This window comes from Colobus angolensis, unplaced genomic scaffold (assembly GCF_000951035.1).
Source record: "Colobus angolensis palliatus isolate OR3802 unplaced genomic scaffold, Cang.pa_1.0 Scaffold106, whole genome shotgun sequence".
In the NCBI taxonomy this organism is placed as follows: domain Eukaryota; kingdom Metazoa; phylum Chordata; class Mammalia; order Primates; family Cercopithecidae; genus Colobus; species Colobus angolensis.
In genome coordinates, this window is record NW_012111586.1 from 2031240 (window position 1) to 2044894 (window position 13655).

The window sequence follows — 13655 nt, forward strand, 5'->3', positions numbered from 1 at the left end:
GGTTAGGAAGGTGACAATAGGGTGAGGAGAGGTGCACAGATTTCAGATAAATATAAAAGGCAACATGGGAAGACTTGGTGATGAATCGGACTGGGTAGGGGGAGGGATAAGAAGGAGTCTCTGGTTTCTGTTGGTGCAGTGGGAAGAAGCCCATCCCAGAGGACAAATGATGGTGAGGCTGCAGGTTTGGTGCGGGGACAGGAGGGCTGGGTTGGACAAGCTCGTCTGAGCTGCGTGTGAGCCACCCAAAGGCAGATGTTGAGACATCAGTCACAGAACCCTGGCCCACCTTGACAGTCTCACTGCTGAGTATCAGGGCTGTCAGGTCAATCAGTTTTAACGGTCCATCTTGGAAAAGCCCTGGAGTCCTCACTGGGGATGGAAAGGTGACAGGCTCTTTCCCTGGCTTCAAGGACCTCACAGTTAAGTAGGTAGGTAGAGGAAGAAGCATAATTTCCATTCACTGTGATGGAGGAAGTGGAGGAGTTGTGGGAGCAGGAAACAGCCCTTAGTTCTACCTGGGAGCCCAGGTCAGCAACCTGCGGCCATCTGCCGCCACGTGAGACTACCCAGCATTTGCAGAAGGCTCCTGCTTCATGCCTTTGCCCCAGCACCCGTTCCCTCTTTTTTGAGCACCCTTGTCCCGATATCCACCTGTATATATCCTACGCATCCTCAAAACCTATCCCAATGCTATTATCTTCATGAAGCCTTCCTAGGTTCTCCCCGTTGCTGTCAGCCTTCCTACTGTACCCCCACACTGTGTACATCTCAGCACGCTTGCCACACGTAGCAACTGCGGCATGCTTCCTCGTGCCCAAGTCTGGCTCCCTACTAGATGGAGAGTTCTTCCAGGGCAGAGGTGTGCTTCTGTGTCCCCAGAGCCGGGAACTGAGCGGGTACAGCCGCAGTCGCCGCATAGGCCAAGTAAAGGGGGCGTTTTCTCTGCGGTCCTTGGAAACACTTGAGCATGCTCAGTGTCGCCCATTAGTCCCTAGAACCAGTCCCCTCACCCACTACTCTCCAACCTTCTGATGCTCCCTCACTTTGGGAGTCTTTAACCTTTCCAGTTATTCTCTCCTTCCCCATTCCTCGCCCCGCAGCCTTCATTTTCCAACGGCCGCACCCCCACGCTCCTTTCAGCGGAGAAATAGACCGCGCTTTGTGCGGAAGCTGTCAGCGAGCCGGGGTCCAGTCTCCTTTAAGAGTGCTCCGCGAGGGGGTGTGGCTTGCCGAGAGCAGGCCCGAAAGGGGGTGCGGCTCCTTTAGGTATCTGCGGGCCCGAGGCGCGGAGGCCCCGGGCCGGCGGGCAGGGGTGCGGTCGGTCTCAGAGCAGCGGCACCGCCCGCAGCGTCCCGGTTCCTCGAAGCGGGGCGCGTCCGCTTTAATCGGGAGAGAGATGTGGGGGCACGGGCGTTACATCAGCCGCCACGTGTGGGCCTCAGCTGGCTTGGAGGCGGCGGCCCCGCCCCCGGCCCCTGCGGTGGAAAAGTACCGGGGCGCCGAGGTCCCCGCCCCACGGCCCCGCCCCCGGGCCGGCTCCGGCCCCTCCCGGCCCTCGGGGCAAGCCCCACTCTCCCGCCCGGCCCCGCCGCCTGCTCGCGATCTGCAGTGGCTGCCGGGTGCGGAGCGCCTGCCGGGGTGGGCGCCCAGGGCTGCTAGGCCCCTGCCCTCACCTGCGGCCGCCCGGCCCCGCCCTAGGCGTGCCGGTAATGAGGGTTGGGGTGGGGAGGGCACCGATTCTTTCCAGGGTAGCAGCCCCCAAAGAACTCGCTCGCTCGCAGTCCCTTCCCAAAGCCGCGGCCAGAGCGCGGACAAAGAGAGGCTGAGTGCGCCAGGACTCTCCCGCGCGGCTTCCCGGGTCCCGCGGGCGCACGGGCACCGGCACCGGGAGGGCAGATAGGGAGGCAGGCCGGCTGGAGGGACCAGATAGGCAGCCAGGCTGGCGGGCGCTGAGAGGCGTTGGAGCGAGCGAGAGCCCGCACGCTAGGCGCAGGCACGGCTGATTATCGACCTCCTCAGGCCTCCAGAGCGCAGAACCACTGGCTCTCTGGATGGACAGTACCACGCTCTGGCTCCGGCGCTACCCGCACAGCCTGCGCCCGCCGCCCCCGATCGAACCGGCGTCTGGCGCCCCCCCTACCCCACGCAGGAGCTCCCCCCGCTTCCCTCTCCCTCCCGCTTCAGCTCCTTGGTGACAGCGGTGACACCCAGCCGCGCGCACCTACCCCGACCTTTGCGGCGAGACAGACATCCCGGTGCGTGCACCCACACTCTTACCCACAGATGCCCGCATACATGCGCGATCACACACACACACACACACACACACACACGCACACGCTGGTCCTGGGGCTCAGCCCCGCGTCCGCTCAGACCGACGGCAGGACCGACGGAGGCGCGGGCCCCAGCGTCCCCTTCCCCCAGCCCCCTTACCATGCTGCAGCCCCCTGCCCAGGCGTGCTGGGTCCGCACCGCGGTGCGCCCAGGTGGCTTTCTTAAAGTGAAAGTTGCATCAGCTTCCCGAGGCTCTGTGCCGCGCCCGCCCTGCCGCGCCGCTCGCAGCTCTTCCACAGCCTGTTGTGTTTTGGTTTCGGGGAGGCGGGGGCTAAGAGTTTGGTGAAAGTTTGAAGAGTGGAGAAGGCTTGGGAGATCTAGCCAAGTCCCTCCCCTACCCGAAGAGCTCCCCTGGCCGTCCTCCCCTCTCCATCCCATCCCCTCCCCCCGTGCAGACTTCTCAGGCTCCTCCTCCCAGGGAATAAAATTACAAGTCTCTCCAGCTTTCAGATGATTGATCCCCACGAACCCCTGGGAGTGGGCTCCACAAAGGAGCCCCCTTCTCCGCCCCTGCCTCGCTGCCCTCTAGCTGGAGCCCTTAAGCAAGCAGATGTGGTCCCCTTCGGGCTAGGGTGGAATAAAGCCAGAAGGCCTGGGGCACTTTGGGGGGCTGAGGCTGGAGTTAGCCCTCCAGGCCCCTGGCCTTCTGCGCCTGCGTTTCCCCTAGAGAGAAGTTAGAGCAAATTCCATTCCCTTTGGAGCAGAGCCGCTAGAGACTGTGGGCACTGCTGGGTAAGGCCTAGGTCCTAATCCTTGGAACTAGAGGGCTCCCTGCCTTTCTCAAATTTCCCTCCTGGACCACCGGCTTGGTCAGCTCTACTTTTGAGGTGGTGTTACAGGGGCTGCAGACACCAACCTGGGATCCCTCCTCCTTCCATGGTGAGACAGACCTGGGTTACAATCTCAGCTAAAAAAAAGTCTTTGCCAAAAGGAGCATTGTGAGCCTGGGTTTCCTCCTCTGTGAAATGGAGAGAAGGGGCTAAGGAAATGCATGTGTGTGTATATAAAGCCCATTGCTCCAGGCTGCCTCTGGGGAGTGGTGCCTGGCATTTGGAATGAGGCTCCCACATTTGCATACCTTGTGAGAGCCACCACCTTTCAGGGAAAGTGGCCAGTTAGTACTGTCAGAGGAACTGGTTTTTGCCCCAACCTGAGTGGGGCATCTGCTCAGGGAAGGGGCCCAACCTACAGAGGCAATTTCTACTTTGGACCCTGAGTCCTCACCATTTTCTGGTCAGGAAACAGTTTAATTTTTTTCTTTGGGACTGTCAGCCTCCAATACATGCCAGACTCACGTGAAACCAATTGTTGAGTGAGATTGCAGTTTATTAATTTATCAGAGGCACTGAACAAGATAACAGGCATCAAGCCCAGGCATTCCCTGCAATGCAAGCTCTTTCAGGCCACATGCAGTCCATTCCACAAACCTTTCTCAGAGCCAAAGTACAAAGACAGCTCTCTGTTGTCTCCTATTCACATTGGACTCCTGATCAGATCTGGGAAGACACCTTAGTCCTTTTTTTTTTTTTTTTTTTGAGACGGAGTCTCGCTCTGCCGCCCAGGCTGGAGTGCAGTGGCCGGATCTCAGCTCACTGCAAGCTCCGCCTCCTGGGTTTATGCCATTCTCCTGCCTCAGCCTCCCAAGTAGCTGGGACTACAGGCACCCGCCACGTCGCCCGGCTAGTTTTTTGTATTTTTTAGTAGAGACGGGGTTTCACCGTGTTAGCCAGGATGGTCTCGATCTCCTGACCTCGTGATCCGCCCGTCTCGGCCTCCCAAAGTGCTGGGATTACAGGCTTGAGCCACCGCGCCCGGCCGACACCTTAGTCTTATCAGCAAGATTATTTTCATTTTCACTTTGTCCCCAAACCTAGTAGATATAGTATGCTTGGGATTTTTATTCTACAAACCAAGTGCAGGTGTTTCTTGTGTGAGTTGTGTGCACACACACCTGGATCTGGGCCACCTGTTGTGTCTGTGCCCCCAGACGCCTGAGCCCCTGATTGTGTATTTGTGTAGGTGCATCTGTGGAAGACTGTGTGCACTGCAGCAGGTCTGTGTAGTTGTGTGTATGCCCAATTCCTGGGACTGGGCAGATGGGGTCCAAGCCCTCTACATCTCTCCTGCCAGGACTTAACTTCCTCCATAAATTGTTTTTAGGATCTTCCTCCTTGCCTCCTCCCCCGGGGGCTCATCAAAAGGGATACTACCCCAGGGAAGGCAGATGGAGGATGTTGAAGAGGCCCCCAAGTAGAGGAAGGCGGACAAGGAAGAGTATGAAGGGGAAAAGGCCTCCCTCCTTCTCCCTTCCAGCAGTAGGCTGGGGTGGGGACAGGCCTAGAAGAGGGCACTGAGCGCTAAGAACACAGTGAAGATTCTGAGAGTTTTCATGGCTCAGGGAATCCATATGAAGGGAGGCAGGTGTAGGGTGCTGAGAGCAAGACTTCCAGGATGCCCTCAGGCCAGGGGCTCGGGGCCTGGGCAGTTAGAAGAGAGGGGGATGGGTGCTCAGGGGCCAGCGCTCTGAGGCTCTGTCAGAAAGAGGAAGGCTTGGGGACTGACCTGGGGACAGGGAGCCAGCCTAGCACTTTAGCCCGTGGGGTAAAGAAAAGAGAACATTTTCCTTGGAGTATTTAGGAAGATCGGGGATGTTGGCCGGAGGGCTTTATTAAACTAACACTGGCAGAGCACAAAGTCTATTTGTATACATAGAAACAGATTCATGGATGTGTGTTTTACCCACCTTGACCCAGAAAGAGCTTCAGGAAACCGCACAGTGAGCTGTGTCCTGAGAAGGCACTTGTGAGAAAGATTCTGGTTTGAAAAGCCATCTCCTTGAGACAGGGACTAGAGAGGCTGTTTTTTTCCAATCAGAATGAGGCCCAAAGGAGGAAGGTTTGGGCCCAGCCCAGGTCAGAGCTGGGATAGCCTCCGTCCCTGGCTGTGAGCCCCTGGCTCTGAGCAGCTGGCCCGCAGGGTGGGAAGGGCATGGCCAGCCTGGGCCACTGTGGGGCGAGCAGGGGGATCAGGACTGAGGACAGACTGGGGCGGGGGAGGGGATGGGGGGACTGATGGGGTCAGCCAGTTTGACTGGCCTGCTTCTTCCTGGGGCAGGGCCGCAGCGGGCCGGGGGGCCCACCCACTGCAGGCTGAGATGTGTCTCAGGAGCCTCCAGTTACCACAGCCAGTGGAGCTATTTCCTGGGAGGGCTGCATCCAGCGTCAGAGCCCCCAGGGCTGGCTGGTGTCCTCCAGTGGTGTCATCAGCCTGCAGGATCAAGGCCTCTGTTTTGGGATGCACGTAAATCAGTTTAGGTGTGTGTCTAGTAGGAATACGAATAATGCTAGACTTGGGCCACTTCTGGTGGTCACTGCAAGAGCTGGGAGCACTGGGCACCTTGATGGATGGGTGCTGGGGACCTGCTGAGAAGGTGGGGGAAGGTGGACATTGCCTGTAGTTGAAGCCAGGCATGGCTAGGGGTCTCCACCTCCTTAGAACTCCAGCCTCAGTAGCCGGGAAGCATTACCGGGAGGTGCCTGCCTGGGCTCTGCTCTCAGATTCCTCCTTTCTTGAACCTGGAGCCCAGTGGTCAGTGTCTGGCACCTCCCCTACCCTGTCCCAATGCAGAGAAGCAGGTTAGATTGGTTCCAGATCTGAGAGCTGTCTCTGGGGCTCCAGGTATCCCTTAGGCCATCCTATTGTGGTTTCTTTTCCCCTGAAACCCTGCTACCCCAGCCCCGCCACCCCAGCTCCAGGGCAGCATAAGCCAATCATGGGGCTCAGAACAGGGGTTCCAGGCTGGACCTCCGTGGCTCCGGGTAAAATCAGGCATATGGACAGGAAGTATTGACTTTGGCCTTGTCCAAGGGGCAGCCCCAATCTCAGGAGCTTTCAACACCCAGACTCCTAAATAGCTTTGAGCTCCCGAAGTCCCGAATTCCCAATGTCAGGGGTGCTAGAGCGCCTAACACTGTAAAGGACCCAAACCCCAGAGCCCCCAGTGCCCAATTCCCAGGGGACCTGGGGTACCCAACATCCAGACCACCCCATGGTCATAACCTCCCATTTTCAGAGTGCCAGTGTTCCAGTTCACTGGACCTAGAGGGAGGGAGTGGGGCCCCTGCATTACCAAGGTCCCTTCAAGGACCTATTATCTGAGGAGTGGCCGTGACTGAAGTTGGGGCTGGGGTAGTGCTGGCAGCTTCCTCGATGCTCCCATCCTGGGTCTGGAGAGGTCAAGCAGACTTGCAGGTGGGATGGCATTTCCTCTGGCCTCAGCCCTGCCTGGTCACAGGCCCTGTGGCATTTAATGTCCATTTATTCACTCACCAAATATTAGTGCGCATCTGCCATGTGCTGGGAATTGAGCTACTCTCTGGGAGTACAACCGTGAGAGAAAAGGGGTTCCTGTTCTCCCAGATGGGACAGGTGATGACATTGTGCCTGAGCTGGCATGTCGGTGTGGCTCAGCTGTCTGTGGTCCATGTGTGGCTGCGGGCATGGCTATGAGAATGAATGGCTGTGTGATGGTGTTGGCGTGAGGCTGTGCCCGCAGCCCACAGCAGCAAGTTAATGTGTGTGACTATAATGGTGGATCTGGCTATGTCCGTCTGTCTAGCCATCTTTTTTTTTTTTTTGAGACAGAGTCTCGCCCTGTCGCCCGGGCTGGAGTGCAGTGGCCGGATCTCAGCTCACTGCAAGCTCCGCCTCCCGGGTTTACGCCATTCTCCTGCCTCAGCTTCCCGAGTAGCTGGGACTACAGGCGCCCGCCACCTCGCCCAGCTAGATTTTTGTATTTTTTAGTAGAGACGGGGTTTCACTGTGTTAGCCAGGATGGTCTCGATCTCCTGACCTCGTGATCCGCCCTTCTCGGCCTCCCAAAGTGCTGGGATTACAGGCTTGAGCCACCGCGCCCAGCCCTGTCTAGCCATCTTAATAATCCCTCTTTGCCTCACTGCTATTTCAAGGATTGGAAGTAAGGCCCCCCTTCCCCTCAGACCCGAGGTACAGAGGGTCAGGCCTCCCTGTAGGGAGGAACAGACTGGTTCCTGAGCTAGAGACTGACCCCAGAGCTGCCCTGCAGCAGGGCTAAAGATTTCTCCCACTGCTCCTGCTCCTGCTGGACACAGAGCCTCCTTGGATTGGGAAGACAGGAAGAGGGGTGGCTATAAGCCGAGCAGTTGACACCAAAAATAGCCATCTGCCCTGGGGAGGATCCTCTGGCACCACTCCCTCCTCCACTCCAGCCCAACCCGGCCCACTGACCTAGAGCCTCGGTAGGGCTCCTGTCTGACTCCACTTCCACAACTCCTATCTGAGTAACCCTCTCAGACTCAAAGGAGGGACAGAGCAATGATGTCACTACAAATGATGACATCATAAAGAGCTCTGGCATCACAAGGAGCAACCCAAGGCCCCGGGCGGGGCTCCATCTGCTGGCAGCTCCCCAGCAGGGATGGCAGGGCTGGATAAGCCCTGTGCGGGGCCCTGCTTTATCTGTCCCCCACACATATGTGATAAGCCTCTTACCATGGGCTGGCCCAGGGAGCAGGTGGGGAGCAGGCCAGAAGAGGGGAAAGGCCAGCTGGGGCTGGCTGAACTCCAGGGAAGAAAGCCAGGGTCAGGCAGAACCCCAGCAAGGGGAGATGCGGGGTCACTGTTGGGGGCAGTGTGGAGCTGTGGTTAGGGCCATGGATTCTGAAGCCAGGCTGTCTGCATTTGTATTCCAGGTCTCCACTTAATGGCTATGTAAGCAGACCTCACTTCCTCAATATTCCTCACCAGGAATACTATTAATATTAGCAGTGACTATCAAGCACGGTATTGTTGTGGGGATTAAAGGATTTAATGTGTGTGAAATCGGCACAGAAGAGGGCCTGGCTCATAGAGAGCACTCATCCATCCTTCCTAGATCTGATCTTTCCCGGGAGCTGCCCACCATACCCAACGGCACACTTGGGTGGCCGGGGCCTAGCTGGGGTTTCCAAAAACTGCCCAGCCCCACACACATCCCACACCTACCCTGTCTGTACTCACCCCAAAACTCCCCAGGAATCCTGGCCTTTTCGGCATATTTTCTTCCAGCAGTCTCCCCAGACACATTGTGGCCCTGGTGCCCTCTGGTGACAAAAGCCATACATGGCAGTTACAGCTGCATCCCCAGGACACATTGGGCCAGACAAGGTGCTGCCCCTTGTCTGATTATTTTATGCCATCACATCAGGCTTTCAAAGTAGGAATTACCTGCGTTTTCTAGAATGAGAGCTCAGACAGGTTAAATAATTGGCTGCAGGTTACAGAACTAATAAGTGGTAGAATGTGAACTTGAATTCAGGTTGGCCTGTGTCCAAAACCTGAACTTGAATTCAGGTTGGCCTGTGTCCAAAAGCTATTATTTCACCCCATGCACAATATACTTGGGGGGATGTGCTGGCATGGCCACAGGGCCCAGTAGATGTTTTACATTATGAGCCACTCTGCTAGTTTGAGTATACCTATGGTTGAGTGTATGGCCATTGAGATTCTCAATCTGTGAATATAGAATAGTGTGACCTGGTGTGTTGGCTTTTTTGTGACTTTGGTGTGGCTGTGTAATTGTGTTGTGTGAGTGCAGCCGTGGTTGGGCTTGTTGTGAGAGATTAGCCGTGGCGTGTGGGGCTGGCCTGACTGTGTGTGTGTGTGTGTGTGTGTGTCGGTATGACTGTGTTGTGGAGGGATGTATAGCCAGTGGGATTGTGTAGGGAAAGGTGACGAAGGGCCCTGAGTTCCCAGCGCCACTTGCCTTTTTGGTCCTAGGCCTGCATCTGCTCACCATGACTGCATGATGGATGGCTTCACATGCCGAACACACTCCCAGGGGACTACTCGGTTTCTCCTTCCCCCAGCCCCCCTTTTACTTTTCGAGGAAGTAAAGCAAATAGTACCACAGATGGAGTTGGTCTTCCTTTTTCCCATGGGATATTTATGAAAGCGTTTTACATGCCTTTGAGTGATATCTAAAAAGAAGTGTCATTTTTAAAAAGTCAATGTGACTATTCTAATTAATTTGAACATCAATTCTCAGGGTGTTGATTGCAGATCCTGGGAATCTTTAAGACTCTTACAGGGGATCCACAAGGCAAAAGCTATTTTCCTAAGAATACTAAGTTGTTATTTGCCACTTTCACTTTATCGATATTTGCACATGACGTAAGAGCAACAGTGGGTGAAACTGTTGGCACCTAAGCATAAATCAAGGCACGGCACCCAACTGTACCAGTAATCTTTGTATTCTTCTCCACCGTGGTGCGTGAATAGTAACAATAGGAGGAAAAAGAAGGGCCAGTTTTGCTTTATTTATTTATTTTTATTTTTGTGATGAAGTCTCACTTCATCACCCTAGGCTTGAGTGCAGCGGCGCGATCTAAGCTCACTGCAACCTCCACTTCCTGGGTTCATGTGATTCTTCTGCCTCAGTCTCCTGAGTAGCTGAGATTACACGGGCGCACCACCACGCCTGGCTAATTTTTGTATTTTTAGTAGAGACAGGATTTCACCATGTTGGCCAGGCTGGTCTTGAACTCCTGACATCAAGTGATCCACCCACCTGAAACTCCCAAAGTGCTGGGATTACAGGATTGAGCCACCATGCCCAGCCTCAGCTTCACTTTAAAAGTCCTTGGTGAAGCAGTAAAATTATTATTATTTTTATTTTTAAAGGCATCTGTTTTTTGTTTGTTTTATATTTTAAGTTCTAAGGTACATGTGCACAACGTGCAGGTTTGTTACATAGGTATACATGTGCCATGTTTGTTTGCTGCACCTATTAACTCATCATTTACATTGAGTATTTCTTCTAATGCTATTCCCCAGATTCCACCTCACGACAGGCCCCGGTGTATGATGTTCCCCTCCCTGTGTCCAAGTGTTCTCATCGTTCAGTTCCCACCTATGAGTGAGAACATGCAGTGTTTGGTTTTCTGTCCTTATGAAGCAGTAAAATCATTGTTTTGTGATTTCATGTATCAGTAGTTATTTTATTTTTATTATGGATTGGTATTTCATTGTACAGACACATAATTTGCTTAAACATTTACATGTTGATGGACATTTAGGCTGTTTCCCATTTCTTGGTATTATGAATAAAATTGATATGCACATTCACACGCAGATCTCTGTGTAGATGTATATTGTCATATCTCTTGAATTAATACTTTGGAGTGGGATTGTTGGAGCATATGATAGGTACTTTTATAAGAAATTTCCAGTTTCCCAAAGTTGCTGTACTATTTTGCATTCTGATCAGCAATTTTGAGACTTCTAGTTGCTCTACATTCTCACCAACTTATCTACCTTTTAAACTTTAGCAATTGTAATAAGTGTACCATGGCATCTTATTGTGGTTTTAATATGCAATTTCCTGATGATTAATGATTTGAGCATCTTTTCATGGACTTTTTGCCATTCATATATCTTCCCTAGTGAAGTATTCATTCAAATCTTTTGACTGTTTTTTTTTAGTTGAAATTATTTTTGAGGCAGGGTCTCACTCTGTCCTTCATGATGGAGTGCAGTGGCACAAGGCTCACTGTAGCCTTGACCTCCTGGGTTCAAGCCATCCTCCCACCTTAGCCTCCTGAGTAGTTGGGACTAGAGGCCTACATCACCATGCCTGTCTAATTTGTTTATTTTTTATAGAGACAAGGTCTCACTATGTCATCTAGGCAGGTCTTGAACTCCTGGGCTCAAGTGATCCTCCCACCTCCCAAAGTGCTGGGATTATAGGCATGAACCACCATGCCTGGCCTTTATGACCATTTAAAAAATGAGTTTACATTATTATCACTGAGTTGTAAGAGCACAGATATTTTTCACAGTCTGTTTCTTATCTTTTCATTTTCTTAACAGTGCCTTCCAAAGAACAGAAGTTTTTCATTTTGATAAAAATAAATTATTTTTTTCTTTTATAGTTTGTACATTTTGGGTCCTATCTAAGAAAATATTTACCCAACTCAGGGCCCTCAAAGATTTCCCCTTATGTTTTTGTCTAGAAGTTTTATAACGGTAGGTATTACTTTAGTTCTGTGATCCATTTTGCTTTATTAAACTGTGCAAGGGAAGGAGTTGAGCTTTGTTTGTCTTTGTTCTTGTTTTGATTACAGCTTTCCAATTGTTCCAGCACTGTTTGTTGAAAATACTGTCCTTTTCCTATTGAATTAACTTGTGATCTTTGTCAAAAGTCAATGGATCGTGAAGATGGAGGTGGTGGCTCATGCCTGTAATCCCCACACTATGAGAGGCTGAGGCAGGAGGATCACTTGGGGCCAGTAGTTTGAGACCACCTTGAGCAACATGGCAAGATCCCATCTCTATAAAAAATAAAAAAAGAAATCAGTAGACCATATATATACAGATCTATTTTGGATTCATGCCTGTAAGATACTGAGCATCGGCTGGGCGCAGTGGCTCACACCTGTAATCCCAGCACTTTGGGAGGCTGAGGCAGGCGGATCACCTGAGCTCAGGAGTTTGAGACCAGCCTGACCAACATGGAGAAACCCCATCTTTACTAAAAATACAAAATAGCTGGGCATGGAGGCACATGCCTGTAATCCCAGCTACTCAGGAGGCTGAGGCAGGAGAATCACTTGAATCTGGGAGGCGGAGGTTGCAGTGAGCTGAGATTGAGCCATTGCACTCCAGCCTAGGCAACAAGAGTGAAACTGCGTCTCAAAAAAAATAAAATAAATAAAAGATACTGAACATTTTTTGATCTATATGTCTTTATGTCGGTACCACACTGTACTGATTATTTTATATTGTCTAGAAGAAGCAGTAACATTATTAACTTTACTAAGTCTTAAGCCTTGATTATATGTCTTTGAAATATTTTGTGTGACAAAATGGGAAGTATGCTTATCTCAAGGAAAAGCACTTACTCAATTGAATTGTGAACTGAATGCACCAAACAACAGTTTTACTTAAAAGAACAAATGACAAACTATAGTTATCAGACTTGGGTCTTTGGCATACTTTTTCACACAAGTGAATCAAGTGAGCCTATCAATGCAAGGAAAAGAAAATTAGTGTTTGTTGCCAATGACAAAATTAGCGTCTTCAAGTGAAAATTAGGATTTGGAAAACTGATATCTACTTACAGTGAGTTTGAAAGCTTTCAATTCTAATGAGACCAGTGATAGCATTGATGAGTGTGCTTTTTAAAAAATATTGTATAATGAAATGTGTCAACATTTGGGAGATTTGCATAACTCGGTGAACCAATATTTTCCAAATGACCAATACGTACTGTTACAAAATCATGCGTGAGTAAAAGATCTATTCAAAGTGCAAGTCAAACCAGTGGAGTGTAACGTTAACAGAGTATGAAACGTCCACATAGTAACTAACCTTTAAGAAACTACCACCTCGAGTTTTGGTATGGAAGAAAGAACAATAGCCACAATTCACTGAAAAGGCTATTAAAATACTCCTCTCTTTCCCAACTACATACATCATGAAGCTGAGTTTTCATCACATATTTTAACCAAAGCAACCCATTGCAACAGGTTGAATGCAGAAGCAGCTGAGAATCTAGCTGTCTTCTACAAGCCAGACAGTAAAGAGATTTGCAAAAGTGTAAAACGATGCCACTGTTCTCACTAACATTTTGGTTTTAGAAAATATACAGCTATCTGGCTGGGTGCAGTGTCTTATGTCTGTAATCCCAGCACTTTGGGAGGTAGAGACGGATGGATCACCTGAGGTCAGGAGTTCTAGACCAGCCTGGCCAACATGGTGAAACCCCCTCTCTACTAAAAATGCAAAAATTAGCCAGGCGTGGTGGCAGGTGCCTGTAATCCCTGCTACTCAGGAGGCTGAGACAGGAGAATCGCTGGAACCCAGGACGCGGAAGCTGTTGTAGTGAGCTGAGATTGCGCCATTGCACTCTAGCCTGGGCGACAAGAGCGAAACTGGGTCTAAAAAAAAAAAAAAAACCACAACAGAGAAAATAAAATATACGGCTGTCTTTCATAGGTGTATTTTCAGTTAAAATATAATAAAAATATAGTTATTTTGAATTAATATATATTTTAACTTTCAGTTTTAATTTTGAATCCATTTGAAGATCATGAGATAAAACCACTTAAAATTCTTTGGGTTCTTAATTTTTTTTTTTGAGACGGAGTCTTGCCCTGTCACCCAGGCTGGAGTGCAATGGCGTGATCTTGGCTCACTGCAACCTCCTCCTCCCGGGTTCAAGAGATTCTTCTGCCTTAGCCTCCTGAGTAGCTGGGATTACAGGCTCCTGCCAGCACGCCCAGCTAATTTTTTGTATTTTT

The 13655-nt window shown here is 51.2% G+C and overlaps 1 protein-coding gene across 2 annotated transcripts in view; it reads right to left on the minus strand.

The window, feature by feature from the left end:
• The window catches only part of SLC6A9 (solute carrier family 6 (neurotransmitter transporter, glycine), member 9), a 35640-nt gene extending 32921 nt beyond the window's left edge, over positions 1–2719 (minus strand). The window contains exon 1 of one of the 2 annotated variants that reach the window (XM_011945900.1): positions 2437–2719. The gene's annotated coding sequence lies outside the window, so the exon portion shown is untranslated. The remainder of the gene's footprint in view (positions 1–2436) is intronic. The other variant, XM_011945874.1, reaches the window with a different exon arrangement.
• Between the last annotated feature and the right edge of the window lie 10936 nt (positions 2720–13655).